The following is a 24,645-nucleotide window of genomic DNA, read 5'->3' on the forward strand; positions in this document are numbered from 1 at the left end:
AGCTATTTATGCATCAACACACTGTCCCCTACTGAATTTCAGTAGAAAATTGACAGAAATTTGATCGCATTCCCGCGGAAAAAACCCGCAAAAATGTATAAAAATACATTTTAAATCAAAAAAATGCTCAAAAAATTCCTAAAAAATTAGAAAAAAATTTCTAAAAATTCTAGAAATTCAGGGAATCCATTCTACAAAAATATCCACCATAAACTTTATGGTATTTTTGTAAAAAATTCCATTAATGCTCGATTTTAACCATAAAAAATAGGAAAAAATAGCATTAACTCACGGTATTTCCCCGCAACATCGATTCGTCCATTGAATTGTAGTTACACACGTTCCAATCACCATATCGATGATCCACGTGCAATTCATCAACACAAATCAACAAAAGATAATATTTTATTAGTAAATATTAAAATTTACTAAAAAAATCAACAATTAAATAGAGATTGCTCTGATACCACTGTTAAAACCCTAAGATCTCTCTAGATAATTGTTATGCATAAACATGCATAAATCAGGCATAAACTCAACCACCCAACCACCCCCGAGCCCAAGGGATGCACACATGAATAATGAATGAAATACATCATACCTCTACCTTGATGTCCCATACCATCAAGAGGTATAACACAATCCAATAGCATATAGCTATAGTGTGAAATGGTAGGTGAGTAGATATGGACCTCTACACAAGAGACCATAGCATAAGCCTCCAAGCCCTCAAGCTCCCCGCTCCCTTGAGTGTGCCCCATGCCCCTATTATATAGGAGGGTCCTCAAGTGACTCTTGACTTTCCATTCCTCATGTGTGACCCTTGGATGCCTGACCCTAACCTTAACCCTTAAGGTTAGTCCTAACCCATGCTCCACTAGACCTTGTTCCCATGCTCCCATGCTCACAAGTCTAATGTGGGTTAGCCTCCTAGTATATGCACACATAATGTGTATATAACATAGCACACATAATGTACATATAACAGTGGTGGATGATGAATGGTGGTGAGCATTATGCTTTATTGCGCAACCTTGCGATGAAGGTTCTAAGTCAGTGCTCTTCAAACTCAGGCTCAGAAAGAAACTGGAGCATGTATAAATATATTCATAGTACTATTCGCAATCGACTTCTTGCAGATCGAGCAGATAAACTTGTTTACATGTACTGCAATGAAAAGATCTTGCGAGACATCGAAAGCGAAGAGTATGAAGAAGATATGCCCAGATGGATGTACAATTGTGAAGATGTAGTAGACGAGAACTTTGATGTTGGACGTACGTTGTGCACCACCCTTGAGATAGAAGACAATTTAGACATTGACTTAGATGAGCTTAATTTAGCAGACGAGAGAGTAAACGGTGAAAGAATTTTGGAGCAAGATACTGACATAGAGGAAGAAGTCACTTCATTAATTTAATAAAAAGTACTTGTACAAATGATCATATTTGGAGAAATTATCAATACAAAAGTAGAATTTGTTTTTCTTAGCTCTCATCTTGAAATAAATTGCGAATTGCACTAGGAGTTGCATCTAAAGGTCCTGGTGGTTTATATTCGCTAGCCATGCCGAACACTGTATAAATACCTTGATTTATTGGGACATTGCACAATGCACATGTGGAAGTATTTTGCATTTGTCTCACTAAACATATTAAGTGGTAGTAGTGTCCACATGGTAGTATATACTGGCCGCTCCACCCATCGAATACTTTGTAACATACAGGACATTGGGGGGTGGAGGAACTTGTAGCCTCAGCAGAAACTCCCACAAGATCAGGATGTATCAAAAAATGAGAGATGTGGTTTCCTTGGCGCACAGGAGCAATACGTGAAGAGATGCTCTGCACATCTTGGCTGATCTTTGTTAGCTGCTCTTGAATCCCTCTATTGGCCGGGGGAGGAGTTGACGCTTGAGTTAATCGGTCAGCTTCTTTCTCCTTCTCTGCTAGCTGTGCCCCTAAGCTTTCTTTGACTTGGTTTAACTCCAGTCCAGCGCCCTCCACCATGAGAGCAAGTTCTTCTCTTGTGAATGTCACTGTCTCTTCACGTATGTCGTGGGTGTTGACAGTGGCCTCTCTGGAGGCGAAGTCCACTGGAGTTTCTAGGATAAAGTGAGCATATAGCATTTTAGCAAAATAGAGTGGAGCGTCGGCGTTATGGAGAGGACGACCGTACACCTCCAAGAAAATGCGCTCGGCATTAGTTTTGATATCATTGTGAGTGCAACGAGAAATCTTCCATCTTCCCTTCTTAATCTCGCCATCTGGACATGGCCATATTTCCTTTATCATCTCTGTGGTTACGCGTTTGTTTATGTCTTTCCATTGGGCATAAGTTGGATTTGTCCATTTCGATAACCTGCATGCTGTTCTTGTAGCTTCGCGGGCTGTCAGGCCATGTGCAAGGGCCTTCATTCGCTCGTATGCCTTCTTGGCTAACTCCTGATGCTCGTTCGCTTGCGCCTGCTCCATATCTGCATGAACGTAAATGACTTTAGGATTTTAATGAACTGTAAAGATCAACGTAAGATAAATTGACCATTACTCTCAAAATCTTGAAGTCAAACACCACGAGAGGAGATATGTATTGCAAAGACTCGATGAGAAATATCCACTTGACTCCAAAAACACTTCAAACAATGCTCGCACATCAAATTTTGAAGAGAAAACATAAACTTAAACACCACAAGAGGAGAGAGATATTGCAAAGACTCAATGAAGAGAGAAACAAAATTTTGAAACATTGGACACATCAAATTTTGAAGAGAGAAACAAAATGCCATTCCTGAAACTTAATCTCTTGATACTGTATCATTACAAAGTTGGGGTGAATGCCACCGATAGCTCTACAAGAGGACGTTGTGCCCTCGTAGGGTCAGTATTTAGTGATCTAAAAAATTCAACTACTTGCAAAATTGATTTTCGCTCATTGCGATTAGGCAGAAACATCCAATTTTTGACTCTATGAATAATAGTATCCATGGTAACTTTGTCATGGGAACTATTATCCATCCACAACTCTTGCACTTTCTGCCAAAAGTCATATAAAGTTTGTAATAAATATCCCAAGGCAAAAACATCAGATGCAGGAGTGTATGCATCTGCCAAAAATGAATCATAAAGCTCTGGGGCTATCCACGGCCGTTTATTTCGCTCTCTGTCTGCGTAGGAGACTGCCTGTGCCACCTTCTCAGGGTTCTTGTCTGCTTCAAATACAAAATTGAGAGACACCCGTTTTTTGGGCGCTCTCAGCAGCAACCCCCAATCGATAATACCTATGCGTGGCTTTAGCTCTTTTGTATAATCCAACACTACATTGAAAGGATGTAGGTCGGTATGTACAATACCTGCCATATGTGCTGCCGCTAGACCTTCCACCAGGGCATGCATAATATGTGGCATGCTTATTACTATTTGTTTTATTTTTGAAAGTTCTAGATGACTTAAAGGGATATTATCAGGCGGGGGTTGTCTCCATCCTTGATCCAAACAAAAAATTGCTCTGGTGAACTCACTGAATCTGAAGGGAACCTTCAGAAGAGTATCACCAAGAGCGCCGCCATTATAGTACGGAAAAATTGTGATCCAAGGAGCCTCTTTTGTAAAGGCAATGCATCGGACAATCGATGGATGTAGCACTTGCATACCCTGCTCTGCCTGGAAGCTCTCGAACTTCGCGCTGCCTTCTCCTTTGTAGTGCTTTCCGCAAAAAGTGATGTGCTCCGGTAAAAATGATATACCTTTAATTGCATACTCTTTTACTGTTCCAAAAACACCGGAGCCTATTGTTCGTCCTTCGTGAAGAGCCTCGTGCGGGATGCCAATAAGATGTGTGCACATAGAATTGTAGATGGTACGATTAATGACACCTGTACCACTTGCATCTGCCTGACTGGACGTTGCAGCGACGTCCTGGGCAATGCGCACTCTTTTGGGGAGGGACTCCACATCCAACGCCTTCATGCGCTTGCTCTTGGCTCGTTGCTCGCTCCATACAACGTCCCATAACTGCAGACGTTGCATATTGGCTTCAGGCGGGGCAGCATCTCTAAGATCACTGCATGCTACACGCATGCTCCCCAAAATGGTTCGTGTTATGTGCTGATGGTTGAAATCTGCTATCTTCTGTCTATCTAGCAACTCAGCGTAGCCTCCGCTTCGAAGCCGACGCTGTGCATTTCCCATATTTGGTCTATTAGATCTCGCATGAGTATCTCAGACTCATTGATCTTTTTGACGACATCATCAGTACATTGTGATACTGTGATGATCGCTTCAATGCGAATTGCTCGCGGAACGATTTTGCGCTCTTCGAGGAAAAGCATGTTGATCGTCTTCGTAAATCTAGCAAATATCACTAAACACAAAAAAACAGAATATCAAACATTACTGAAATAAACATCAAGCAAACGTGAGAGAACAGCAACAAGTATATCAATATCGTCAATGTTCATACAAAAACGGAATATCAAATAATTTTAATGAACTCAACATCATCCAATACATCATCAAACGTGAGAAAACAGCAACAAGTGTATCATTACTTATCAATGATCAAACAAAAACAGAATATATCAAACAAATTTTTCTGAACTCAACATCATGCAATACATTATCGAACGTGAGACAACCGCAACAAGCGCATTATTACTTACGAAGTGTATACATTATCAAATGAGAGAGAGAGAGAGAGAGAGAGGGGGAGGAAGAGAGAGAGGTGTGACAGATAGAGAGAGGAAAAATTAAATGACATTTTTTATAGTTTTGTGAGTTCCTAAAGAGAGAAAAATAATGTTTTGTAATCCTAAAGCACTCCTCATCTACATACCTATCGTGATAGAGAGAGAGATGTGAAGTGTATCATGAGAGAGAGAGAGAAAGAGTTGTGAAGTGTATCATTGCGAGAGAGAGAGAGAGAATTGTGAAGTGTATCATGAGAGAGAGAGAGAGAGAGAGGAGAGGAAGAGAGAGTTGTGACAGATAGAGAGAAGAAACATTAGATGACATTTTTAATGTTTTTGTGAGTTCCTAAAGAGAAAAATAATGTATTGTTTTAATTTTTAAGTAAATAGAGGGAGAAAAAAGAAATTATTAAGAATTATGTATATTTTAAGAGAAATAAAAAAAAATCATTATCTACACATCTATCGTGTTGTGAAGTGAATCATGAGAGAGATAGAGAAAGAGTTGTGAAGTGTATCATGAGAGAGAGAGGGGGGTAAGAAGAGAGAGATTCATATTTTTCGAGTTATGAATCACGATATTATAAAATAAAACGTTTAGACAATATAATGTAAACTTTGATCCATGAAATACTAATGCCGCGTTAGCAACCAAGTATCGCATGGATCAAACACAATAAAAACAATACAAGTCAAATCAAACAAATTTACGACATTTATTCGACCGCGTTAACGATCATATGCCAAAATACGCAAGCAAATTTACGACACTTTTTCGACCGCGTTAACGATCAAATGCCGCAATATGCAAAAAACATTTTATGCACTAGCGGACGACACCAACTTGCCGTGTTAACGACAAAATGCCGCCCGATTCTATGGGAATACCAATAGGATACGAACATACACTGGCCGCGTTACCGACCATATGTCCGCATTTGACAAAGGGAAGGGAAGGGAAGGTGACATCGCCATAACGATACTATGCTTGCCGCGTTACCGACTAGTACCGCTACGGCGTGCCATACTTACCATAGGACACAGACTAGCCGCGTTACCGACTAAGTGCCCCAGGGTAAGCACCATTCCGAAGAATGGCCTTACACACACACCAGTCGTGTGGCGGGCCACCCAAATCCTGCCGCGCATTGCGACAATGGGCGGCTGCCCGCACGAACTCACCCACACACACATCCCTCGTGTGGCGGACCACCCACATCCTGCCGCGCATTGCGACAGTGGGCGGCTGCCCACACGAACACACCCACATACACACACACACACAAGTTTTCATTACCTGTGTATGCTGTCAGCAATGAAATCCCAAAGGGCCCCCCGAGCCCATATATATAGAAAATTGTACCCCGCCGGGCTATATGACGACCCCGCAGGGACCCGCCGGGCTATATGACGACCCCGCAGGGGCCCGCCGGGTATAGCAAAAGCCCGGCGGGATTTTTCCCGGTTACCAGGTCGCTTGCCACCGGCTTTTTTGAGAACATGTTAACATGTGAACATGTTAATAACATGTTCACACATGTTATTAACAAAAAAAATTTTGTGATCGCGTGAATATAAAATCCCTGCAAAGGTGGACCCTTTTTCGTATACAATGTGAAATATTTAAGCTAGGGTGGGGATTACAAAAATTATTCATGCACATGCAATTGTCAAGTGCTTTTATCCGATCTATGCATGTGTGTGATTATGGAAGTGTATTCATACCTACAATGTCCACCCAAACCCCTTTAAGAAGTTAAGATAAAGCCAACTACGAAACATATAGCATTGCTTCCCATTCAGTCTCTTTTTCTAAGTGCAATTATAATTACTTTTCCAACTATTATTTCTTCTCACACCCCTTTGTACTCTTTAAGAAAGATCAAAGGTCCCTACCATTGCTCCACAAAAGCACTTTTGTAACCAATTGAAAAAATGCAACTCATCAAATCTACCGATTCTCAATACGAGAATGTAAAATATTTTTAAAAAAAATAAAAAATAAAAATGTATAAAAACTTATTAATGGCTATAGGAGTTTCTTGCTATTTAAAAAGTGTTCCGATCTAAACAGTTTGTCTCACAGTGGTTTTTTTATGCTACTCTGGCTGTTTTTACAATCTTTAGCCATACACCAATACCATTTTTTTCTAGCTCTTGTCATATTCTTAACATTCCTTACTTATCAACTTTTTATTTTCCTAGTGTAATTTTACTCTTAGTCTAATAAGTGCGCATCATGGTCTAAATGATATTATTTTTTAAAAGGTAGCCTATTGTGCATGTAAGATCAAGTTGGTACATTTTAGTTTAAGAAAGCCCCCATGCTTCAATCATTAAGCTTGCTTTTGATGTGCACCAAGGAGTGCTTGATAAAAGCCTTTCTTCATGAGGACAACTCATGAAATCATTAGATTTTCATTGAAATGTATATTTAATGTCTTTTTTATAACTAAAATGTATAAAATTTCATCGTAAAAAAAAGGGTCACAAAAATGTTTAGATCCATTTTACACAAGAGTAAAGTATGGTAGTTTTCTGAAAAAAGATAAACTTAGACGAGTTGGTAGAATGGTGGGGTCCAATTGAGAGGACCCACCAATGGGACCCAATGCCATCAGGCTGCGCAAAGTGAGTATGTGTTGTGAGCTATATATATTCCACAAACACAGAATTTGAGAAGGAAAAACTACTCAATTGTGTGGAAAAATGTTTCACGACACCCTTTTGACCCAGGTGGCAGGGACGATGGATGCCTGCCGGTAAGACCGTAGGACACGGCTGTAGATTAGGAACAAAGCCAAGGGGCTGTGTGACCTCTGCGGAGAGTACACTGACGAGGAGAGGTAGTGAGCCGTGGCCAAGGAGTGACACGACAAGAAGCAGGCGTTTTCTGCTTTTGCGAGAAGCTGAAGGGGGGGAGAAAGTTATATATTTACATCACGCTAAGCAGCCATCCCACCGAAATTGTATCATTCAGGTTTAAGGATTGGTTGGCGACCTCCCAGGCTCAAGAGGTCCTGAGCTGTTCAATGGGATAGGCTTTCCTTTGTCATCATTTAGTCTCTCTCAATTATCAACTTGGTTCAGGCTCAGGCTAGGCTTTCTTTTGTCATCATTTACTCTCTCTCAATTATCAGCTTGGAAGAGGAAGACGAAGAGGAAGAGAAAGAGCAGGAGCAGGAGGAGTCAGACCACCAAGTGAGACGCCATAGTTGCCTCTGCCGCTGTCGCAGGCTCACCTCACTCCATGGCTGACTTCCTGCTCTGTGACAATGACCAAGCCTTTCTTAAAGCGTTCATTGGCTCTTATGACGACCCCCTTTGGCCTGCTTCTTCTAGCCCCGCTGTGAATGCGCCAGCCCCGTCCTCTTCTTCCACAGCACCAGAAACGGCCTTGGCGGGTAGGGTCAGAAGCTCCGCCGCCGCCTCCGAAAACGGCTTTCAACAGCGTCTGCAGTTCGTGGTGGAGACCTGCTCGCCGGCGTGGACGTACGCCATCTTCTGGCAGCTCACCGTCTCCAACAAACGGGAGCAGGTGCTGGGGTGGGGCGTCGGATACTTCAATCCGCGGGAAGAGCACCAGCAGACGATGGTGAGCAAGGTGGACCAGCAGCTGAGGCGGAGGATCCTCCGTTAGCTGCAGGCGCTCATCGGAGGGGATGGCGCTGCGGCGGCGGGGTTCGACGCTCTGGAAACGGACGTCACCGACACAGACTGGTTCTACCTGGTTTCTATGCTGTGCTCGTTCCCGCTGGGGACGGCCACCCTGGGCAAAGCTTTCGCGAGCTCTGGCCATGTGTGGCTGCGGGGCCTGCAGGGCCGCGACTGCCCCCGGGCTCAGCTCGCGCAGCGCTTCGGCATCCGCACGATGTTCTGCATCCGCATTGACAACGGGGTTGTGGAGCTCGGCTCCACGCACATAATGCAAGAAGACCCTGCCCTCGTGCACAGCATCAGCTCCGTCTTCTCCAACCGCTATCCCCCCCTCCCCAACGCTTTGCTTCTCCCTTCTCCATCTTACACCACAGCTACCTGCGTGCCCAGCCACAGCGATGCCTTCACCTCCGGCTATGCCACAAGCCGTGTCTCCCCTTTGGCAATGCCGAACAGCAACCTTCCCTGTCACAGTTTCAGTCCCGACCTCCTTCAGTTCAACCCTATCTCTGCTTCCACGGATAGGGCGGGCATTCAAAACCTAAGCTTTACCCCTCCCATCGACAGGCCTCCTCCATCGCTAAGGATACTAGAATCGGAGATGAGAACATATTCCCAGCTCTGAGCGAGCTCAACAAGGCCTCTGTCTCTGATGAAAGCTCCCTCTTGTCACAAACCAGCGGGGTGTTTCTAAGCCTAGCTTCGGGTTCCCAGAAATCTCCCACTCCATAGGAAGCCATCCTACCAACGGCCATTTCCCCATAGCTCCGACAGCACAGATGTACGAGGAGAATGTGGCTAGTGGACCCAGGGGCCCCATTCAAAAGCCGGTTGAAACTGCCCACCATCCTAGCTCTCTGCAGAGCTTCAGCCAGTCCACCATAAGCTCGGGGCCCGGGGGCTTCATCTCTGCAATCTCCACCGCCATGCAGAGAAGGCCAAACAGGCAAGATTTTATGCAAGTCTTGGATGTGCCTGCTGCTAAGTCTGCAAGCGATATCCATCCTGCTGTGAACCTTTCGCAGCTGGGAGCCAGCACTCAAGTCTTAGGCCAGCATCAAGCACCATCACAAGGCTTGGCCGATGGTGCTGCCAGGCGAGACAATCCACTCGGTATGCATGCAACCGGACCCATTCCTTCGAGCTTAGAGTCAGAGCATTCTCATGATATGGAGACCTCATTCAAAGAAGTGGAGAATAGCCGTACCATTATTGAAAATAAGCCTCGCAAACGAGGAAGAAAGCCTGCAAATGGCAGAGAGGAGCCCATGACTCATGTGGAGGCCGAGCGGCAGCGAAGAGAGAAGCTGAACAGCCGCTTCTATGCCTTGAGGGCAGTGGTACCCAATATCTCCAAGATGGACAAAGCCTCACTACTGGAAGATGCTGAAACATACATAGAGGAGCTCAGACGCAAGGTTCAGGAGCTAGAGATTGAGAAGAAGGAGGTCATGGCTCGGGCAAAGCCCAATGATAAAGAGAACTTGCCTTCAGAGACCATGCCAAGCCCTGACCCACCAAGTGAAATCAAAGAACAGAGCAGCTGCACAAGCTTAGATGCAAAAGACATCAGTTTTCTGCCTTGCCCACATCACACGTTGGAATTGAAGGTCCATTTTCTTCATGGCAAAGAAGCCTTGATTTGCGTCGAGAGCTCCCGACAGTTATCCAGTGGCTAGGGTTATGATGGCTTGGAGAGAGCTGCAGCTTGAAGTCTATCACTCAAGTGTATCAGTCCAAGACAGTCTGCGTATACATCAAACCACAGTAGTGAAGCTTGCAGACTCCAAATATTCCGCTGAGGAGGGACTAGCAGCTGCAATTGCTGCAAAGGGGACTAATTGCAACTGTGAAAGGAGCCTCTAATCTGGGAGAGAGCAGGATCTAGGCTAACGGCGTATCAGACCAAGTTGGGAGATAGACAAGGTGTTTGCTCTCGGACGATTAACTTTTTTGGTGTCGAGAGGGTGCTCACAAGAAACAAGGAGTTATGTACAAATTGTTTATTAAGCTTGATGCTACCTGCCCTGAGTTCTCTAATGCGACTTGTAATCCTTAATTGTATTAGGTAAGATAATTAATGACGATTTAATTAAGACCAATATCCGCTTCTCTCTGATTGCTCAAGGCAAGCAAGTATACGTTATGCATTTTAGAGCTTTATGCTCATCCAAGTTGTTTGGCCGCATTTTTTTCAAAAAAAGGCAGGTGTATTAATGAAAATAGGAGGAATCCCAGATACAATGGCCACGTGTCCATCATGCAGTGGACAAGTGGCAGGAGTAGATGGCACAACGTGTAGTCGCATGTGACTACACGTGTCATCACATGCAATGCGTCTTTCTAATGGCTAGTAGTCTAGTCCAATTCCATCTCAATTGTGGCTACTCCACCCTGCATGCTACCTTCTCTCTCATTCGGCTCTGCACTTGGGGGTGGCTTGATGAGGCTATTATCTTCATCCTTTCTGGCGCACGGCTACCTCTACCCGCGGGGAACTGCCTTCGTCTCAATCTTCCTCCCGGTGAGTTCTTTGAGTGCTTCGTGAAGGTGCCCATGGTCAGGTGGAGGAGGCACATCACCGGCAAGCTCTCAGGTAAATTTAGTTCTCATTTGAAGGAATTTTCCTGGTTGTTCTACTTTATCCCTTCTGCAGTCGCCCCAGTTAGGAAGATTAAGGCCTCTCCTGCGGCGGCGAGTAGCCTTCGTCTTCCTGGGTCCACCATTGGCCAGTTCCTTGAGTGCTTCTTGGAGGCGCCCAATTTCTGTGGAAGGCGGCTCATCATCAGCAGTCTCGAGGTAAACGTTGACCATAATCAAAGCTTCACTGTTCTGATGCTTTTCCACCGGCCTTGCAGGCAGATGCGGACGTGGATAGCTGCTGCTTCTTGTTGTTGTGTACCTGTTCTCGATTATGGAGAGGACTGTAGTCGATGGTATGTCTGCGGCCATGATTTTCTTTGGACAGAACTGAACTGTTCTGTCCTCCTTGCAGGACACTCCCACGAATCAGAGGCGATCAGACGGAAGGAGCCACTCTGGAGCTAGGGAGTACACCAGGTCACTTTGCCTTAGCTTCTTTTTCTGCTTCTCTGGATTGGATCCTGGTAATTGTATGCATGTTGATCCTCTTCTGCTGCTATAGGGGAACGAGCTGGGTTTACTGCATTCTGCATATTGCTTCTATTAATGCTCTGTCCTTAGAAAGGATTAGGATAATCTTATCTCTGGTTTTTTCCAGTTTTTCCTTGGTGTAATCTGAGGCTCTCCTTTGGAACTTAATCAGTAACCTCTTCTCCAGGCTGAATAGGACTTGAGTTTGTTTGGTCCAATACCTGATGCATGTTGTAATTAAACATACAAAGAGAGAAGGGCCCTTGATTTCAGGGTTGTCAAAAGTGACAGCAACCCCTGCAGCCAGGCGTGCCAGAGATACTCACATCTTATTACATTCCATAGAGTTGTCGTGCATCCTATGTTTTCTCCTAACATTGTATTCTTCCAATTTACATCTTTACCCCAACTAAGAATAGCTGCATGTAACTCTTTGAAAGAATTTGAGATGTGCTTGCAGTGGAAGAAAATGTGAAGATTGTCCTCAGGTAAGCCGCATCTTGCACATTGGTCTGAGGCAATGTTATACTTTGCAGCCTTGCGACCAGCCAGGCTAGGCATGCTTTCTTGGGTTCAATGTGTGGGCTCCAAAGCTTCTTAAGACTGTTGTACCATCTTTTCCTGTCCCATGTGATATTCCATCTGCGGTTAAGAGTGACATGGATTGGGGGGGATTTTTCGAGCTTAGGGATAGGGAGAAGGGGTTTGTTCTTTAGCCAGTGAAAAGCTAGGATATTGAAGGTGGGGGGTCTGCAGATTTTCCAGATTTCCTGTGTATTCCATTGACTTGCTTTGCTTTGGATTAGATCTAGCTCAGGGGTTCTGCAGTCGAATTTGGCTACTAGATCTGCTCTTGTGAGCCAGGTACCGTGGTGGGGGCTGAACATATCTGCCCAGGTTGTTAGACCTTTTTTGTGCAGATTAAGGGCTATTTTCTCTTCTTCTGGCTCTAGGAGGGTGTGAGGGAGAATAGACCACCAGCAAGAGTCGGTGGCTAATATACCTTCTGATTTATTGTCCTTGGGACTGATGGTTAGAAAACTTTTAATTCTGAACCAGGCCTTCCAGATGGATGTAACTAGTTGGCTCCCTTTAGGGGTTATGGGGTGCTTGGGGGCTACTAATGTGATGATGGGAAGATTGACCCATTGTGTTAGTGTTCTAATCTTGCAGTTAGTTATGTTCAAGTCCCCTGTGTGAGGTGTCCCTGCTAGTAGTTAGTGAGATTTCTGTGATGATTAGGATTAGGGCTGTATACTTGTTAGAGTGCATCCACGGTAGCCATTGAAGCAGTATACATAGACAACGAGAAAACAGAGCAAAGGTGTTAATGTTAAGAACCCTACATTAATGTATATGTACGAGTCGTGTGATGATTCAAGGGTGTTGTGTGCCATTTAAATATGACACCAAAATTGTAATGATGGCAAAAAGAAAGAGAGAAAGATTGCACTCATGATGGAGTACCACATGCACTCAAGATAGAGTACCACATGCACTCAAGGGAGTACCACCATAGCCAAGAAGCATGAAGCTCCAAGAAGTTAGATTTCATTGATAAAAGTATGTTGGTAAAAGTATGGTCCCCTAGTTACAATATTCACTTATATACTTGCCCACCATTTCACACTCATTAATGTTGGGCCTCCATACTTGCCCGGCCATACCTATGCCCATGGGCTTTCTTTGAGTCTAATTCCAAGTCCCCTTCATTACAAACCATCCCCACCCAAAGGTTTTGTCCTTGAAACCATGTATGGAGCAATGTATGGGCTGTTTGGAATCTTCTTGACTTCTCTCATGAATGCGGAAGTACATTTGTTGCATCTCCAAAAGTGCCTCACATAAAAGAACTCCACATAGAGCTGTCCACTTATTTGATGTACATATGGATTATTCTCTATGATATCCATATGGATTGTTCTCTATGATATCCATAAGCCCACGGAGTCTTGTTGAGTGTTGATTGATGCATGGTGAAGTACACTAATGACCATGACTGTCCATACATTAAATTTACAACAATGGCATTCTTCATATCATCATCCCATTCCATGCATATAGCTGTCCAAAGGTACCATACAACTGTACTTATTCCATGAAAACTCAAGCATAAGGCAATAGGTGACCCACACCAAGTACCCATCAACAATAAGGTTGACTTCCAAAGATGCCTGATTCAAAAGGAAACCCTTCCGCTTCCAATGGCAATACATAGTATCCACTTGGGTCAAATGGAAATCCATCCACTTCAAGTGGCAATGCATGTTGTCCACCCGGATTATATGGAGATCCCTTCGCTTCAAGTGGCAATGCATGCTGTCCACCCGGATCATATGGAATGAATCCACATCAAGCATCTTTCCATGTATACCACTAGGATCAAGTGGGTATGAAACATCATAGTTGGAAGTGTCATCAACCAACCAATGATCCACCATCAAAGTCCACCCATGAATCACTTCTGTGAACCAAAGCATTATCATCATCATTACCCAAAGCATTTTCCTCATAAATGTCATCATACGGATGGATCACAATCAACCACATTATTGCTTTCATCCACACAATCATTTTGTGAATCCACATCATATGCCACATCTTCATGGTCGGTAATCACAAATCCTTCATGTAATGCAACACCATGACGATCTTCGTAAGAGTTGTCTCCTTCATCAAGAAAAGTCTAATTGCATTCATCCTTATTGTAAGATTCCTCCTCAGCGTGAATATCAAATAAGCCTCTGCTTCAATCCCTTGTAATCATTTTATGATTCTGAATACAAGAAAATATCATTTTTCCTTGTTTTGCCTAGTGAGATAAAAAATTCTAGAGAGTGGTAAATCAAAATTGGGATATTTTTGGATAAATAAATTCTTCAAATATCAAAAAAATATTTTCCTGAAACAGAAAATCAAAATAGATTTTCCAAGGTGCAATTGGAATTAATTAAAATTGATTTAGAAGACCTTAGCCTAAGGGTCCAGTTTTCGAATTTTTTTTTATTATGGTCCAATTAAGGTTCCTATGGACCAATAAGATTAATCCAAGCGTTGGGACAAGATAAATCCAAAAAATAAAAGAAAATATCCAAAAATGAGTAAATGCCCACATAAGATGAAGAGTTGACCAAGTCTAGGTTTATTAGTTAAAAATTATGGTGTATTAAAAAAATGAGATATTTTAGAGTAATCATTCATTTTTGACACATGTGTAAGGAAAAGGGAGACCTTCAAGGAGGCGCCTATTTTACATGCTTGGATGAGTTTAAAACTCAAAAATAATAGGATATTTTTATCTCTCCTCTCTCCTAAATCAAACTAAATAAAAAAGGGAGCCAAACTGATCCAAAACTTGTCCAAATTCAGTCAAACTGACGTTGGAAAATTCTAGAACTTAGTTGGACTCAGTTAGTGGTCTCCCTCTCCTATAAATAAACCCTCGTTCCTTTGTATTATTATGTGTGAACTAAACTATGCTGGTATTACTGTAAACTGAGCTTAATTTCTATTATCCTCTAAAAACCTTTACAAAATTGAAGAGATTGGAGCTTCTCTCTCTCTCTCTCTCTCTCTCTCTCTCTCTCTCTCTTCAATCTTCCTTGGTGACTCCTACGACATACCAAACCAATTGATTGGTTGGGGGCCTCTACAGTGACTAAAGAATCAAGTATATTAGGAAGTAAAGAGTGGATTATGATCTTTTTTCTATAATTTTTAAATGTTTCTTTCTTCTCAACCCTTCTCAAGCTTGAGAAGCTTTAATTTGAATGGCTTTTGAATATTATTGAAATGCTATAATGTATTGTAATAAAGAAACACATAAAATTTTATTTATGCTTAATTTTAATGATTTTTAAGCATTTCTCTCTCTTCCCCCCAAAGAAAGGTCATTCCTATGACCTATTCTCAATCCAAATGAAGCTTCTCATGAAGCATTTCTCTAATCCAAAGTAATTTTTATGCTTGTCTGATTGGAGGCCAAAATAATGGCTTTTTAATGCTTTTATGATATTTATTTCATAGAGAAATTATGAATCAATCCATAATTGGATAATGACCTAATTAGTGGTCATTCTAATCATACTAATAATATTAAACTTCATTCTCTCGAGAATTATCAGTAATAGTAGCAGAGCTATGGTAAAATTTCTGTAAAATAAACACATAAAATATTTTCATTCATAATATGAAAAGAGGACTTCCTACCATATTCTAGGAATTATCATCCTAGATTAATTGAATGATTCTCATTGTAATCATGAAGAAATTTAGTTTTATGATTATGCATAATTAGTAAATTAGAAAAAAGAGAAATTTTTGGTTATTTATTTTTATGTTGTTAAACGAGTAATCCCCAAGACATTGGAAATCCATGTATTCCAATGATTTAGAGAATAAAATTAGAATGCTAAAATAATATATAATTTATGAAAGATTTTAGTTAAATTTATCTTTTTGTATATATAAACTTTTATGATGAAAGAGGAATTCTCACCATATTGAAATTCAAATATTTAAATAAGGAAAGTATAATTCCTAGTGCAAAGAAATTAATGAAGATTTTTATTTATTTTTTAAGAGAAAATATGGTTAAATTTATCTTTTAAGAGAAAATATGGTTAAATTTATCTTTTTGTATAGATAAATTTTTTTGATGAAAGAGGAATTCCCATCATATTGGAATCCAATTAATTAAATGAAGAAAAGATAATTCCTAGTGTAAAGGAATTAATGGAGATTTTATTTAAATTTTAAGAGAAAAAATTAATTAAATTTATCTTTTTGCATAGATAAGTTTAAATGATAAAAGAGAAATTCCTACTATATTGGAATTCAAATGTTTAGATGAGAAAAGTGAAATTTTTAGCTTAAAGGAATTAATGGTTATTTTTATATAATTTTTAAAAAGAATTTTAACAGATTTAATTTAGGGAAAAGAGGAATTCCCATGGTAATTGGATTGCACTCATGGAAATGAGAAAAAGAAGGATTTCAAGTTTATTCAGAAAAAATAGATATTGATATTTTAGTTAAAAGATGAGTTTTCATGATAATTGAGAAAAGATGGATTTGAATTAAATTCTAATGTCAAAAAAGATGAATTTCCATCATAATTCTACCTAATGAATTAAAGTTGAGAATTTATGTGGGAAAAAGAAAATCTTGGATAATTGAATTTATAAAATCACTAAATGGATATTTATCCAAAAACTAGATGTTTAGTTGAAAGTGATCCTGGTAGAACTAAACTGAATGAATTTAGTTAGACTACGTGAGGTTGGATAATAAACCTAATTGTCCTTCTCTCGCACTAAATCAGACAAAAACTTCGTGACCAATTCCAGTTACTAAATCCAAAGAATAGACTACCAAAACTAATCTAGTTTTTCCCTGACCAATCTCACTAAGAATCTAGTTGGATAAATGGATAAAATGACGGGTAGATTACCCTCATGAGAGATCAAGGATCCTCATTATGAAGTTGGGAATTATTGGAAAAAGAGTCTTTGGAACCAATCTCAAACTGGAATCTCACTTGCATTGGAAACTCTGTTTTTCATTCAAAGGATTGTTTTACGCCAGAATGCTGGGAGGAAGCATTTGGCTTATGTTTTTCTAAAGGAGGTTCGTTGGAACACCTGGCGGGGAGTCATCAAGGGACGTCGCCCGCGGCGGCAAAGCCTGCCTAGGTCTTAACCAGCCTCGGTACGGTTAAAATGGTGTGCTTCCGGTACGATGGGCGAGGGCCGACGAAGCGGTCTCTGAGTGAAGTGCTAAGGAGGATCCTAGAGGGTTTTGACCAGGCAATGCACGGGCTCGCGGTTGCTAGGACACCCAGGCGTACGTCGAGGAAGATATCTGATGTGGACAAAAAGGAAAGGTTTTTGGGAACAAAAATTTGATACTGGATCTCGTTGGTTGGCCAGCTGGTCTTCAACAACAGAGAGTTCAGATGATGCATTTTTGTAATACAATGAACTTGGAATTTTGAAAAATGATGATCGAAAACATTATGATTTTATTCAAGGATTGTCTTAAAGCCAGTCGAATCTGTTATAAATGGCAATTTCATATTGGGTGTGTATGTGGTGTGCCTATTTGATTTTTGTATGAATCGCCGGCTAGAGGGCTGGGAACTCTTTTCCTTGGTACCCGGGCAAAAACCCAATCAAATCTTTATAAAGGAATCCCACCAATTCAGTGGTCGGGTGGTTGGCTAACCCATGGGTCGGATGGGGTTAGGCTGGATCGGAGGATTCCTGAGAAACAACTAGATACGATTAGTTACATTAATCAGTTTAAATCCTGAGAAGACCTTGTTCTCTGTGGGAAGGGATCATCGACTGTGCCTCGAAAATGAGGAAAAAAGCGGTGATTCCATGGACCAAGTGCAAGTCTCTTCTTGATCTGACCATGTGACTTCAGGCTTGGTCAAATCAGTTTAATTTAGTCAAGGCTTGACTCGTTAGAGTAATCTCCTAGTTAAAAGATTTTTCACCTTCTTGGCAGAATCGCCCGTGCCTTCCGGGCGAGGGGAGTCTTCCAGGCCCGCCGATCTCGGAGGGACCGGGCTAGCCTCTCATCTCGAACATCCGCGGGCGAGGCCTCGAGTGTGCAGGACCCCCGCCCCGCAAGCATGGGAGGCCCACACCCGCTTCCGCCGCTGGCAAGAGCCCTGGAGCGGCGGGTGGGTGGGGGCCTCACACTTATCCATACTATCCTTCCCAAGAAGAAATCCATGTATTTGCTGTTCATCTTTCCCATCAACACTTGCATCTTCATGGCTGTCCACTGGTTCATTTTCAGCCATCCATACATGCATTGAAGTCACTTGACACAAATCATTAGCATCGCCTTCATCACTTGAAGTGTCCCCATAGCAATGGCTTCCAATAAGAGATGTGGACTGAAGTGAACTCCTAGTAGAAAGCCCATGTATAGATGGGGTAGGCTTGTAGAAGAGCTCCACTAACAACATGATATGTACCATATATCGACTCAAATTCTCTCGTATACACGCTATCGATTTATTTATTTTATCTCAACAGAATTTGAAGGAATTAAGAGCAATTTCATTGTCAATATCCATGATGCATTGGACCATATGCATGAACTCCTTGTCTAATTTTTGCACAAATCCACCTATGATCTCCTTCTCCTTGATGTTAGGCACAAAGAAGGAAAGGTACCAATATTCCTCGGCATACTTAGGCAATGAATCCACATGTAATAATGGCATGAATTTTTTCCTAAAGCTCCATTGCTCTTGAGTAACCACACAAAGTTTTGTACCACTTCATAGGCTAAATTTGCCCAATCCCATTTGTACTCATGCATTACTTATAGCCACCATTGTTTAGCTTTGCCTCCAAATTTTCATGTCATTTGCTTCACTTTGTCACCCTCATTGCATGGAAATGCACAAAAGTAGGCATCCCAATTGCGAATCCATTCCTTGAGCTATATAATACAAGTGACTTCTTCCCCATCAAAAGAGAGCAACGATTCTACAAATGATTCACCATGCTTGAACCATAAGCTTCCAATAGAAGTCGAAATCATACGTTTCATAAATTCATTCTTTGCCAAGGACTTTGGTAACTTGGAGTGTAAGACCTCATCAATAATTGTGCATATCTATCTTTGTTATCTCATTGGCAATTATGGCTATTTCCTTTAAAATTTGTTTTGACTCCATCAAATCTTGCCTATGTTTTTCCTCCTTTCCATAGGGTTTTGAAAATGGTGAATCAACATGAGAAACATCTTTTGGGTTCTCTTGAAGTGCTGTCTTCATACCTTGAGTGTACCCATTGGAAGTTTCCACCTCAATTTCAACCTTTCCATGACAATTAAGCCCACGAGATGATGATGGATTTGGAAATGACCTTTGTGGTTGTGACCAGCCTCTTGTCCTATCAAGGGAAGTGTCAATCTTTTCCACACACCTTTGCACTTCATTTATCCCATCACCAAGCTTCTTGAAGCCCTCATTCATGGAATTGGACATTTGCTCCATGAGAGCATTGCTTTGCCGCAAAAATGCTCACTATTTTGCCTCAAAAACTCACTGTTTTGGAAGCAAATAACCCTTTGTGCATCTTTCATAGCTTCGGTGATAGTAACCTTTAGCATATCCAAACCTTTAGCATATCCAAAGTAATGCGCTTCAAAGAAACTTGTGCACTTCCACTTGTGTGCCCTAACATGCCTTCATTCACCATGTGATCATTCGTGTCATGTAAAGGCATTCCTTCTTGTTCACGGTCACCCATGGTACCAAATGAGGGTTTTTGGTGCTACTAATGTCAAAATTGAAAGATCAAAGGCTTGCCATGTCCGTCTCGATGAGAAGAACACTTCTATGACCTTGGATCACCACCTTGAGCACCCCAATACCTCTCTATTTTGACCTTTTTTCTAAAAGTCAACTATGAGAGTTGACCATCCATACGGTTATGGAATTGAAAACTATTTGGTTCATTGGGAAGCTCTTGAATAGTATTATCAAGCTATGTAAACACCTTTAATTGAATCCGTAGCATTTTTGACTAAATTAGGGTTTTCAGCCTGACAGAACTGTCCACTTTGCACCCTGAGATGGTGTCTAAATCCACCACTCGATAGCTAGTTGAGACCACCTTAAGACACCCTTTTAAGAATTCCAAAGGCCCTTGAGATATCTTGAGTGAGTTGGGACTGAATTGCACTTCTTTGCCCACTGCAGAGTGCAGAAATTTCACAAGAATTTTGCCATAGTTTCCTCGCAATTTGACCCAAATCTCAATCAAAATGTAAAAGAAATTGCCCAATATCCACTCATGATCTAATGCCCCAAATAATCATCATCAAAAGCATATGGTTGCTCATGTGACCTTTATGCTTTGACCACTAGCAAACATCCATGACATATCCAATCAAGTGACCAATGGCTTCCATAGCCTCGGCATGCTTGCAATATAGTTGATTGTGTGTCGAAGAAGAGCTTTATGCTTGCTGAAGGCTCCTGGCCAAGCCTTCCCACCCTCGTACCTAGTTCGATTCTAGGCACAAGTTGGGGCCAAGTCTTCACATCCAAGTACTTAATCCCCCTCCTTGCCGCATTACCAAAAGCACTCACGACAAGGAGAGTTCATGCCCTGCTCTCCCTTGGCCTCTCCAACAATGCCAAGGGTACCCTCACACACATACTAGATTCTAAATCAAAGTGAATAATCCAAAGTGTAGGGATGGAATCACGTACAAATACTTTTAAGCATGACTCATTCTTTTAAGCATGAGTGTAGGGATGGAATCACGTACAAATACTTTTAAGCATGACTCATTCTTATCATATGACCATTACAATAGCATGTACTGATGCTTTATGTTCTTCTTCACATCCCATATGATCCCATCAACACAAGGCAACATCCAACAACACCAAGTGATGATAACAATGCCAATTTCAATCTTGAATCACATCAATAGAATGTCACATATGCCCATAGCATCCCAAAAGCAATCAACCATCGATATGCCTCTAATGCCAATGATCTTCAAGTATGTAGGCCTTCCAATAGGCTATAAGAAGCCATGGTAATCAATATTTCTTGCAATTTGGTCAATGCTTCCACATGTCATGAGCATTCCACATTATCGCTATATTAGCATGCAAGTAGGCAAAGTAACGACATTCCAAGCACTTAAAATGCAACCAAAAGCATCCCATATACCATAATAATGATGTTCCTTAGCAATGACATTCAAAACATTTAAATTGCAACCTTACTATATGCGATTTGAAACAAGAAAAAGTCCTGCAAAATTACCTTCAAGAAGCTGCCATCACTTGTCTTGTTGAAGATATTGAAGAAATGAGATGATAGGAGGTTGAAATCACTCTTCAAACAGCCGAATCAATGGAGGTCAGTCTAAATTTGGTGGGGACACACCTTATACTATCATGTTGGACCCGACATTTGTGGATATAGTACGAAAAAGGTCCATGTCATCAGTGTTCTGATTGATAACACGGAGAAGCAGTCTGGTAGTTTATATAAGGACTGGAAAATGCTCCCTCCAGAGAAGATTAAAGATCCCAATGCAAAGAAACTTGAGGATTGGGATGACAAGGAGTACATTGAAGAGCTGGAAGACAAGAAACCAGAGAGAGATGATGATATTCCAGCTAACAAAGAAAATAATGAGAAACTTTGCTGATTAAGGATCCTTTGGAAAGAGATAAAAATGTAACACTTAAATCCAATGCACACATGATGTACTTGAATTGAAACACCTGGTGAATAAAAGAAATTGGCATTAAATCCAAAAGGCAGGAATTACCCTAGATCCAAGGGCATTGGCTTAGGTATTGGGAAAAAAAAACCTCATCAAAATAATTTAAATACACATAGGCTAAGGTTTGCATTATTTAAAGGGCAAGGGTCAAATAAATTAAATGGGTTACGGGCTAAGGTTAGAAATGGGTGAGAGAAAACCATGGGTTGCTATAATACCATGTGGAATTGGGCAAATAGTTTGTGAAAAATGGTAAGTAGTATTCCAAGCTTGAGGTTTTGGTTAGATGGTATTTACCAAAGTGGTTTGGTGGTGTTGGGCTCCTTATTCTATTAGTTTACTAAGTGACATTTGAGTTCACCTTAGTCTAGTCCACAAATGGAGATTCATGCATGTGTTAGCCTCCTTTTTTTCAATTAAGATGGAGTTTACTAAGGTACATCGTGGTAATACCATACTGGGAGCCTTCCCTATTGTTGAGATATCCCATAAAATGTCTGAAGAAACTTGATAGGAGAATCTCTTGAATCTTGTTTGTCTCTACATAGACACACACACCGCGCACACGCACACTCTTATTTCTAGAGTGCAGTATCAGAGCATGAAGGGAGAAGGCAAGGAAAGCTGAGAAGAAGCATAAGACAAGAGGTAGAGAAGCCCACACACATGTATTCAAGCTGCAACAAAAAATCAAGACAAGAGGTAGAGAAGCCCACACATGTATTCAAGCTGCAACAAAAAATCAAGCAAAGAGGAAGCAGGTCCGAAAGAGGAAGGGTATTTTCAAGAGAAGAAAAGCTCACCTCTACATAGGTTGTGTAGCTCACGGAACTTATGGATTGTACCTTTCACTCGTATTCAGGCAAAAGAAGGAGCTTGTGATTCACTATATGCTTTTGAAAGCTTGAGAGAACACAGAGGTTGTTGAATATACATGTACATGCTATGGGCTGTTTTGTAAAAGTGCAAAAGTGACTAGTGGAGGACGATTTGGTGACTAGAATAAATTCAAATCCATAAGGAATTGAATTCTGAGCTGAACTAGAAAGTTGTAGACTTTTGAACAACCTAAAACTTTGTTCATTGGAGATACGTGCAAAAAGTTACGGGACCTGCAAAACAACAAAAAGTTGTTGTAACTAAGGCGGGTCTAGCGGACGCAGCAACATGTCAGGCAAGGTGGGCACACACCCTTTGGCTGCATCCACGGACATCCCCAAGTTCCATTTCACAAATGCCGCCCGCTTGCAAATATAACATACCAAAACGTTGGACGTTTCGCCTAACGTTTTTTTTGCCCAAAAGAGACACAGAAGCTCAATCAAACAGCTTTCTTCAATCAAACAAATCTGTTGCTGTCTAGACGGGGAAATATGAATCAAAATACTTGGGATGCAAAATCAATCACTCAAATCAATGGATCACACAGTGTTAAATAAAATCTGCTCTTTAAGAGATTTCTTCTTACAAAGAAATTAATTTCTCACACCTGGACAACATATAAATGAGTCTCTTCGATGCTCTCTCTGATGGTACAATTGCTACTACACATCACCTTTGTCTTCATAGTACACCTGCAAACAAAACTTTACAGAGGTAAAAGGAAGATGTATACACATATACCATTTCATAGACCGCAAACTTTTCAACATGCCATGTTTTGATGGTGTACCTTCTTCACAGAGCTTCTGAATGTGGATTGCAATTCAAAGTGCGGGTTTTGCAATGTACAAAATTCTGATGACTCACAGCACACTACGACTCCTGCAAAAAAAGAAAAACAAATGTATTCTCTCGCAGAGAGGATAGGGGAGTCGAACCCCTTCACCACCACAAAACAAGTGTGGCTACACCGAAGCCCTCTTCGAGAAAGGGGGAGACGGTGAGTGTGGATAATTGCACCATCTCCCTCCTTCCCAAATGCAAGAAGTAGTTAGTATCAATATGTGAAGACAAAAATACATTTCTATTACAAGAAATATAAAAGACACAATCATCATTGCTTTGAAACCATGTATATCACAAAAGAAATATCCACCATATCAGAGAATAGATATCCACCATATCAATAGCACTTGGATTAACACTAAAAATTTACTGATGCAATGGAAAGTTAACACCACACATGCATTTAATCTCAAGTTCCTCCCGGACTCCAACCTACATCAACCAAGTTCCTCCTTGTCTGTAATGTCTTCAAGATCAACATGTCGTTGAAGGTACTCATGATACATGGACCTTGCCAGATTGTCACGTCGATTGGATCCCGAGCCACAACCATCATTCTCAACATCATCCGTGCTCTAATACTCATACCCAATATCATCAGCCCCATTCTGTCCTCGTTCAAGTATGTCATTGGCATCTTCTATTGCTACGGCTCGGACCTCGGCCAAAGTGCTTGCTATTATCCCTCGCGTCTCCTCTACATTGCCTCCAGCTTGGAGTTTAGTCTTTGCTTCTTGCACCCAATTCAAACGTGTCACGATGCACAATGCACATATTGTGCAACACAAGGCAAGCATCTACCATGTCAAGCACATTTGCAAGGTCCATGTCACACCTTTTCATAAGGATGCGGAATCTTTCTTTTAACATACCGAAAGCTCTTTCCACAGCCATGCGTGAACTTGACTGAACAAAGTTCTAGTGGTTCTTGCACCTGGACAATACATCCTTTCCACCTTTGAACGAAGGCAACATAAACTTGCTCGTAGGATATGCACAATCACCCAACAAATAGTATCTTCCAAGCCCCCTGCTTTGATATCTCTGCCCAAGAGCACTGTGAGAAAACAGCACAGAGTCATGCATGGACCCAGCCCAGCCTACATTGTAGTCCCACACATGACAGTGAGTTGTAGTAAGATAGAGTGAAACCCCTTCCAATTGTAATAATCTGCATG

General features: G+C 41.4%; 1 pseudogene; it reads left to right on the plus strand.

Annotated features, from left to right (window-relative positions):
- The first annotated feature begins 7,839 nt into the window (after positions 1-7,839).
- LOC147641495 (transcription factor MYC2-like) lies at positions 7,840-10,392 on the plus strand (annotated as a pseudogene).
- The last annotated feature ends 14,253 nt before the right edge of the window (positions 10,393-24,645 follow it).

Source organism: Cibotium barometz, chromosome 1 (assembly GCF_041138505.1).
Source record: "Cibotium barometz isolate CiBa-2024 chromosome 1, ASM4113850v1, whole genome shotgun sequence".
In the NCBI taxonomy this organism is placed as follows: domain Eukaryota; kingdom Viridiplantae; phylum Streptophyta; class Polypodiopsida; order Cyatheales; family Cibotiaceae; genus Cibotium; species Cibotium barometz.